Source organism: Seriola lalandi, unplaced genomic scaffold (assembly GCF_002814215.2).
Source record: "Seriola lalandi dorsalis isolate HSWRI2012SDOR001 ecotype SW California unplaced genomic scaffold, Sedor1 jcf7180002051237, whole genome shotgun sequence".
NCBI classification, from domain to species: domain Eukaryota; kingdom Metazoa; phylum Chordata; class Actinopteri; order Carangiformes; family Carangidae; genus Seriola; species Seriola lalandi.
This window is the reverse complement of record NW_019521790.1, coordinates 2483-11669: the sequence shown is the minus strand read 5'-3', so window position 1 is coordinate 11669 and position 9187 is coordinate 2483.

Genomic DNA, 9187 nt, shown 5'->3' with positions numbered 1-9187 from the left:
CAGGCCCCACACAAAGTGGTTTTATATAAAAGGTCTTTCAGAAGCTGTGTGTGTGTGTGTGTGAGTGTGTGTGTGTGTGTGAGTGTGTGAGTGTGTGAGTGTGTGTGTGTGTGTGTGTGTGTGTGTGTGTGTGTGAGTGTGAGTGTGTGTGTGAGTGTGTGTGTGAGTGTGTATGTGTGTGTGTGAGTGTGTGTGTGTTTACAGCTCAGTGTTTGATACTCTGCAGGTTTTATATTGTTTATGTGAAACTTAAGATCTTCCTCATTAGTGAACATGTGCAGCTCAGCACAGATGAACATTAGTTCATGTATTTTATCTCCATACTGTTTCTACAGCCTCCTATACATTAACATAACTATAAACCATGTTGACATCAACACTTCCTGCTGCAATTAATGAGAAAATCTGACGGCTCCAATAAAGTAAACGACCACTCTATTTATTTTTCTGTCATTAAACATTGACTCCCACTCTGTCCATCTAACGCTGGCGCCTGGAGTCATGGAGGGAGACTTCTGGAACAGACCGGACGACGTTTAACTTGTTCCTCCTACGATACAAACACACCAACTGACGACATGTTGAAGAGTCGGGTTAACTGCACCTCAACTCGCACCAACAGGAAACACTTTGAATCTGATTCTGTCCAAAACTTACAAACAAGATGCTGAAGATCCAAACTGAGGAGAATCGGGAGGAGTCAAGCAGACGAGCCGACTCAGACAACAGCAGCACAGAGACTAAATACACAGCAGGTGAAACACGGGGGGGCGGGGCTTCTGCTGAAGCTTCAGACTGAGAGAAATGATCTTCAGTCTCTGAGCAGCTTCATGATCAGAGGAGAGGAGCTTCTCTGCTTCCTCTCTCATCTCCTTTAGGAAACACTGGAGCTTCCTTTACCCAAGGAAAGGAGACATGCCGTCCCACAATGCCTTGCTGCAGCAGCATTTAAAACCACAGCAGAGCCACATAAATGTAGAAACATCAGAGCAGCTGTTTCTGTTTGATGGACTGAAGCTCAGATCCATAAATATAGATTCATTCTCTTTCAATCAGTCAGGAGTCGTCATGAAGAACGAGCTGATGAATCTATAGTTACATCATCATCATCATCATCATCATCACAACTTAATACTAAAGTCTATACATTCATGTTGTTTCACTGAATTGTGAAAAGAAACATCTACTTTACAGCTGCTGAGGAAAGGAGGTTATTACAATCACTAGAGAGGGAAACGAGACAAAGACAGGAAGGAAAATAACACAAGAGCAATAATAGTTAGTCATTAAAAAAATAAAACAGGAAGTTAAGGAAAAGTCCAAACATTAAGAGTCCAAAAGTGTCCACAGAAAAGGTGAGAGCATCACAGTGACTCTTCCTGCAGATAAACACATGTGCACTTTACCCGCACAGGAAACTTCATCAGTCCATTAGAATCCATTAGACTCCACTTCCTCGTCCTGTCAGGAGCTGAATGAGACGGAGCAGAGACGGTGGAGGTCTGGGTCTCTGGTCTGGTCTCCTGTTACCATGACTACAACAAACTTGTGACCTCAGCAGTTTTACATCTTGTTTTAAACTCAGGTTCAGGTGGCTGTGATCTGACGGCAGATACTGGGAACAAGGAGCGTCATGGCAACAACCCCCTCCCTGAATGGTTTATGAACATGTGGTCTGTATTTACATTAAAATAAAAACTACACAGAAACAGATCAAAGATTAAAAGAAAGTAAGATTCAGGAAGTTGCTCGTTCAGAGAAAAGAGAAAATGAAAAGGTTGTTATTCAGTAGATCTACCTGTGCTGCAGTCTCACCTTTGGTCCTTGTTTTCACATGTAAAACCAGCTACAGCAGTGAGATGCTTCCTGTCCCATGATGCCTCAGGTTTAACAACCTAACGATGTAAGGCCTGTGATGTTAACGAGCCAGCAGGTTTTCATTAGAGATCCCAGTGGCTGCTGGAGGGTTATAGTTTACTGCGTATTACTGACACACGGAGGTGGAAAAGCTCCTGATGTGTGTGTGTGTTGGAGGCATGAAATCCACACAGTAGGAAACGTGTTGCCGTGGACGACATGAAGTGATGCGAGCTGCAGATCAGACGACAGGACAGTGACTCGTGGATTATTATATTTTCACTCATGCTTCAGGCGTCTGACACTGATGACCTGTTGTCCGCTCACTGATCCGCCTCCTGTGTGTCCGTCTGATAGACCCCTCCCCTCTCAACCAATCAGATGCCAGCATGCCTAAATCAGTCGTCTTGGAAACGCAGCCTCTGAGATCGCACTTCAGAATTATCTAATGAGTTCAGGCAGAGATTGTTGGGGACGTGTCCCTGCGCCCTGAGAGATTATAATCAGCTCCAGTATCTGTTTAAATCTGTGGATCAGAACATGAATGTGATATTATTCAGGGGTTTGAGCTCAGTGAAGGTCGGAGGTTTTAGGTGGAGCTGACACTAACACCGAGCTGAGAGCTTCATACGAGACGCAGCCTGTGTTAGAGGGACAGTGTCCTCGCAGCTGAAGTCAGTGGATCCTGTTATTTCATGCATATGGATGAAAGAATGAAGGAGAGTCGGAGAGAAACGTCCTGATAAAGTGTCTGTCTGAGTTTCCTGTTCTTTACTGGAAATGCCACGTTGCTCTGCAGCTGCTCTGTACAAACACAGCTCCCTTCACACGTCTGTCTCCACGATAACGACGTGGTCTGACTGACAGGGTGGCTGCTGGGAGATATAGAGCTGAGAGAAGGCAGTGTGATGCACAGGGGAGAGTTCAGGTCTCCATGAGTGAATATTTTGACGGGATGTTTCAGGGAATCGAGAGCAGAACAAAGTGTTCCTGCTGAGAGATGCAGTTGGTCTGAGAAACCTGTGGATCAGTCGTCACCTGCGTCTCTCGGCAGGCTGATATCAACAATGTGAACATGATGAAACACAGAAGTCAAGGTTTTAAAACCTTAATATCATCAAACAATCACCGAATATCTGACTGTCCCTGAGTTCCACTTCCTGTTTGAGGCAGTGAACTGTAGATTCTTCTTCTGTGATGAAGAGTCTGAGGTTTGTTCCTCGTCCAGGTTCTTCCTCAGTGTTTCTTCTTTGTTAAAGCAGATGCTGCATTTTTTAAAAAGCAGAAACTAATTTAAGACTCACCAGCTCAAAGTTCTGCACCTGGTTCTTCTGCAGCAGAGTCATAGAACTGATCATATCACTTAGTTGTATTACGCAGGAATATATATGAAAACATATTCATCCTTCATAATGGATCACAGGGAAAATATTCAAACTCTTTGCTGCAGAAAGTTTCAGTTCAGAATACCTTCACAACTTACTGGACCATTATATTACATTATATTATATTATATTATATCATAATGTTTGTGATCAATCTCCAGCAGCTCACAGGATGTTTGTGCTTTGAATGTTGGCTGATATTTATACGTTACATTAACATGACTGAAGAGACACTGCAGCACATGAGCAGAGAAACTCCACAACACAGAGACAGAGGACTAAAGTCTACTATCTTATAAAAGTCTGAGGATGATTCATCAAAAGTTTATTTCAGTGTGTCAGTAACAGCTGTTTTTAAAACAACAGAGACACAAACACATTAGAAAGTGAAGTGTCTGACACACTGAGACGTACAGTCAGAGGTAATTACCCAGAGAGCACTTCTCCTGACCTCAGGACATCAAAGAGCCACATGCTGAAAGAGTCATGGAAATATAAGTGTTCATAAATCAGATTTTTGTGTGTTTGTTTGTTGGTCTGAGGCTGATGACGGTGGTTCAGTCCCCAGGGAGGAGACTGAACCTGTTTAGCATCGAGTCGTCAGTAAATCTTTCGCACATTAGCTTCATGGCAGAAACATGAGGAGCAGGACGCTGACTCGTCTCTGCTGCTCTCAGACTGTGGGACAGAGGACGAGGTTTGACTCAGGTAACCAGGTGTTTGTTTGACATGTGACACGTCAGCGTCTCGTCAACGTGTTGTCAGCGTGGCTGAGAGATGCAGCCATCTTGTTCTGGTCACGTGTTCCATGGATCGTACAGGAAAACATCACATGACTGTTGAGTGCGTGAGCTCAGGTGATCGTTGTTTATAAGTTATAGGGAGATATTTCACAATCAGTCTGGACTTGCATGATAGAGTGTGATGGAGCGTGAACTCTGGGTTCTGGTCTTTGTGGACCAGGTCTGACCTCGGCTTTCTTCTCTGTTTTGAATTGTGTCCTGAGATTTCTACTGTGACACCAGCTTCTCTGCGGTGATCCATCATTCATCTTATGTGGTCTCATCGGACGGAGAAGCGGCCTGACGGCGGCCATCTTTATATTTATTTATGAGGTTGGAACAGGTGTCTGTAACTAAAGGATGGATGATGTTACATCATCGTTTACTCTTGTGTTGTCCTGGTTGTTGTTTGATTTAAAAGATAAATATATATAATGTGTATATGTATATTTGTACAGTATATTATACTGTATTATATTATAATATACATATGACTTGTAACAGTGGAGTGTAGATCTAGAGGATGTAGCAGCTAACTGAACCTGACTCATTCTGATCAGGGTTTCCTCTCTCATAACTTCATAACTGTCAACATTAATAATTGTATTTCAGTGTGTGTGTGTGTGTGTGTGTGTGTGTGTGTGTGTGTGTGTGTGTTCACAGGAAGCCTTTGTACTGAGCAGATATTACTGCTGCACTGTTACACTGAACCAGCGGAGCAATTGTTTGGAGGCTGTAGATGTGGGATGTTTAGAGGGAACAGGAAGTCGTCGGCTTCACACAAACTTAGAGAAACTCTCGTCTGCAGCAACAGTCACATCACAGGGTTGACTCTCTGTCTCTGTTCGTGTCCACAGCTGCACAGGTTGTGTGTGAGTCTCTGCAGACAGGACAGAACGAGCAGAGACGGCAAACAGCTGCTGACTGATGTCACGTCTGCATGTCAGAGGTCACACTGTGGATTTGTTTACAAGCACAATAGACACGAGAGTGTGTGTCACTGTGATACGGGCTGAAAGTGAGTCTTTACATACCAGAGGCTTTCTGTGGGAGTCAAGTGTATCTGCTTTAATGTAAAGGATTAGAGCCTCTGCTGTAAAAGGAGGGTTTAAACCATTATGTGTGCGTGCGTGTGTGTGTGTGTGTGTGTGTGTTTGTGTGTGTGTGTGTTTTTCTGCTCTGTTCTACTTTGACGAGTGTCCAGACCTCAGGGGTAGAACGGCTTTAAAAGACAAACAGAGCGGAGAAATCAGCTGTAAGCCTGTGTGTGTGTGTGTGTGTGTGTGTGTGTGTGTGTGTGCAGGCTTGTGTGTGCGTGTGTGTGTGTGTGTGTGTGTGTGTGTGTGTGTGTGTTGTAATGATGCGTACGCAGTGTTGTTATTATGATGTTTAATATACGGCCTCCCTCTCTTGGTCGTCCCTTCGCTCGTTGACTGGTCAGTGTGTTGGGCGTGTGACTCTGTTCTTACCTTCCTCTCTCTCTGGGAGCTGCTGTCATTATTTTTAGGGACGCTCCTTCTGGCTGCGTTCACAACTTCAAACGTTGTGTGTGTGTTTTAAACGTGTGTTCGGCGGTCACTGTGCTGATTTGTTCTCTGACCTGAGGCCGACCTGCGCAGCTGAAAACATTTGAAAATCCGACGTGCTCCTCGTGTCTGATCGGGGCTGATGGAGGACGGCGGACGGCGAGGGGAGGCGGGAGGAGGCCAGACAAAGGGATGTGACAACACGGTGTGAAATGGGATTTAAACCCATGTGATTGTGCACAGACTGAGAACTAACGGGCTGAAGGCACCATGACACAGTGTGGTGTGTTTCAGACCGGCGGCTCTCGGCTTTTGTTCTGTGTAAATCCAATTTGAGTGTTTTTGGTCTCTGCATGCTGGATGTAACGCGTCTCATTTAATCCCCATTCCTCTCAGCAGCAGGACTGAATACTCAATGAGACTCCTCACCTCGGACGAGTCAGTGAAACACAGACTCTGGGAGGGACTTGAACCTCTGAGCGAGGGACAAAGAGCCAGAGGACGCGCTCCGTGATCCAGTTTCAAATCACATTCATCTCAATGCTGAAACATCGACATCAGCACAGACAGAACACTGATCAGCAGGAGTTCTCAGAGCTGCACCTCGTCAATCACTGACTATATTCTGCATTCAAACAGCTTTTACAGCTGATCTCAGACCAGCTGCAGATACTCCTCCACTCAGACACACCTGAGTTTACAGGCTTTGTTTCACTCGCTCCTGGACGCCTGTGGGATCAGGATTATGTTACTGGATCCTGTGGACATGTAGGACATACAGGACATACAGGATATACAGGACATATAGGACATATAGGACATACAGGACATATAGGACATACAGGACATATAGGACATATAGGACACATAGGACATACAGGACATATAGGACATACAGGACATACAGGACATATAGGACACATAGGACATACAGGACATATAGGACATACAGGACATATAGGACATATAGGACATACAGGACATATAGGACACATAAGACATATAGGACATACAGGACATACAGGACATATAGGACACATAAGACATATAGGACATATAGGACATACAGGACATACAGGACATATAGGACACATAAGACATATAGGACATACAGGACATATAACCTGAGCCTGAAGCAGAGACATAAACATCTGTCCTGAGGCTTTTATCAGTTTCTGACTGCGTTTCTTCCACCACACCTCTCACCTGTAGACTCAGTCACCTTCGTGTCGAAAAGGCCTGAAGATGTAACTATGACAAAGATTTATTATGATGATTATTATTATTATTATCATCATCATTATTATTATTTATAAAACCAGTTCATCTTTGAAGTTAAAGCTCATGTGAACTTTTCTTCTCGCTGGAGCAGAATCTCCAAACCTGACTGTTTCTTTAAAGTCCAGCATTAGTGCTTAGTGACCTCCTCCTCCTCCTCCTCCTCCTCCTAATAATGTTTCTGGGCTGTTTTCAGCTCCAGCTGTGGGCTTCTATTGTGCACTACTTTGCAGACTATTTCCGTCTGGATTTCCAGGAAGCGAGCTCTGGATGCTCTGACATTCAAGAAGCTTTGAGTGTGCTATTAGTCAGGCTACCTGCTGCAGAGAGATAGCACTGAACTCCCTCAACCCTTTGAAACGCCAGGGACCGTGTTCCCACAAAGCGCCGATCGGAGGCCGGCCTCTCTCTCATGCCATATTGATGTTCGCTCATACACGGGACCTGATTCCAGATCAGTGTGTTTATTCTGAGAGGCTTTACGAATGCCAGCGCCACGCTCTCCTCCCTCTTTGAAGGGAAACGTTGGCTGGAAGCCCACAGGAGCTGTGAAAGTGTCTGCCAGTTGTTATTTAGGAAAAGCTTTGTTTTCCCGTGGAGCTAAAGACGCTAAAATAACCTTCCATTTGTGTGTTTTTGAGTGTGGAGGTTATTAATGATTTAATATTTTCATATACGCTGCAGTGGACTGGCAGGGAGAGAGGTGATGCATTAGTTATAACGTCTTGGCTTATTGGAAAAGTTACGGACAAGTTCACCTTTACTCACCTTTAATTCATAATTCACAAACCTCCACGGCTCTGAGGTCCCACCTGAGTCTCACATTCACAGTGACCTGACGCCTCAGAGACCCAGCAATAATAATAATGATAATAATGATAATGATAATGATGATAAACGTTATTTGTGGAGCACCTTTCATACCACATACAGTACTTTACAACAGAAAAATGAGCTGCACCACGTGCTGCACATGATATAAAACAAACATAAAAACATTCATGTGAAATGAAAAACATTGAAAATATTAAATGAGATGGAATAATAATAAAATAATAACGTTGAGAAAATAAATGAAAGAAATAAATGATTAAAATAAGTTAAAACTGATTACATAGACATCAAACATCAATTTAACAGCATTTAAAAGAAGTGCTGAGCAGAATTTCCGATGAAAGGATAAGAGAGAAGTTTCTATCTTTCAGCTGCTGCTCTGATCTCTGTAACTGACTGAAGCTTCCTGCGTCTCCAGTTACTGGAAGCTTCAACAAAGCAGCAGCAGATGATCTCAGTGCTCCTGCAGGTCTGGGGGTGTGGCTCCTCAGGGGGAGGAGCTTCAGTCTGAATGTAACAGGAAGTCAGTGTGTGTTGGTCCTTTTCCATCACATATACATTTCCTGGCCCTTCAGTCAGCTGATCCTGGTTTAAATATAATCATACTGAATCATTGCTTCCATTGATAAATGATTTGAGTAGTTTGATATAAGTACAGGTGTGTGCAGGTGTCACTGACTGGTGTTTACTTGTTGTTTCTGAAGGACATTATATTATATCCTATTATAGACTGTTATCAGTTGTATCAATAGAAAACAAGATACTTTCCACTTAAATTGTGCTTTAAAGTAAAACTGGAAGGAATCCCTGAAAACTAAAGTGTAATTTTCATCTGTTGGGATAAAACCATGTTCTCCTGATCACAGCAGGAAACATTATAATTAGACAAAGTGTTGACACCAGTTTTTGTGAGTCTCCCATGTTTAAGGACAATCCTCAGTCGACCGTCGGTCAAACGAGCTGCAGACGTCGTCGCTGTGACTCCGTGTTTTCACACAGCTGTAATTATCACGTCAGGACTCGAATCTGTGTGAAATTAGTATCTGAGTCCGGAGGAGGAGGAGGAAGAGGAGGAGGAGATGGAGGAGGAGGAGGAAGAGGAGGAGGAAGAGGAGGAGGAGGAGGAGATGGAGGAGGAGGAGGAGATGGAGGAAGAGGAGGAGGAAGAGGAGGAGATCGAGGGGGAGGAGGAAGAGGAAGAGGAGGAGGAGGAGGAAGAGGAGGAGGAGGAGGATTAGTCACTGACCTGGTCTGACAGTGAGTCGACTGAGCTGCTGCTCTTCATCGTGTTAATGGCTTTTTAGCTTGAATTGTTGTTTTTCTTCTGTGGGCGGATGAGAATCAGGTGGCCAAATCAGCTGGGCTGTGTGTGTGTGTGTGTGTGTGTGTGTGTGTGTGTGTGTGTGTGTGTGTGAGTGAAATCACAGTGACGTTAGAAACAGACGTGAGGACACTTTATATTTCAGCCTGTTTGGTTGAGTTGTTAAATCTCTGTGTGAATCTCGTCCCCTGTGGGACACCGGGG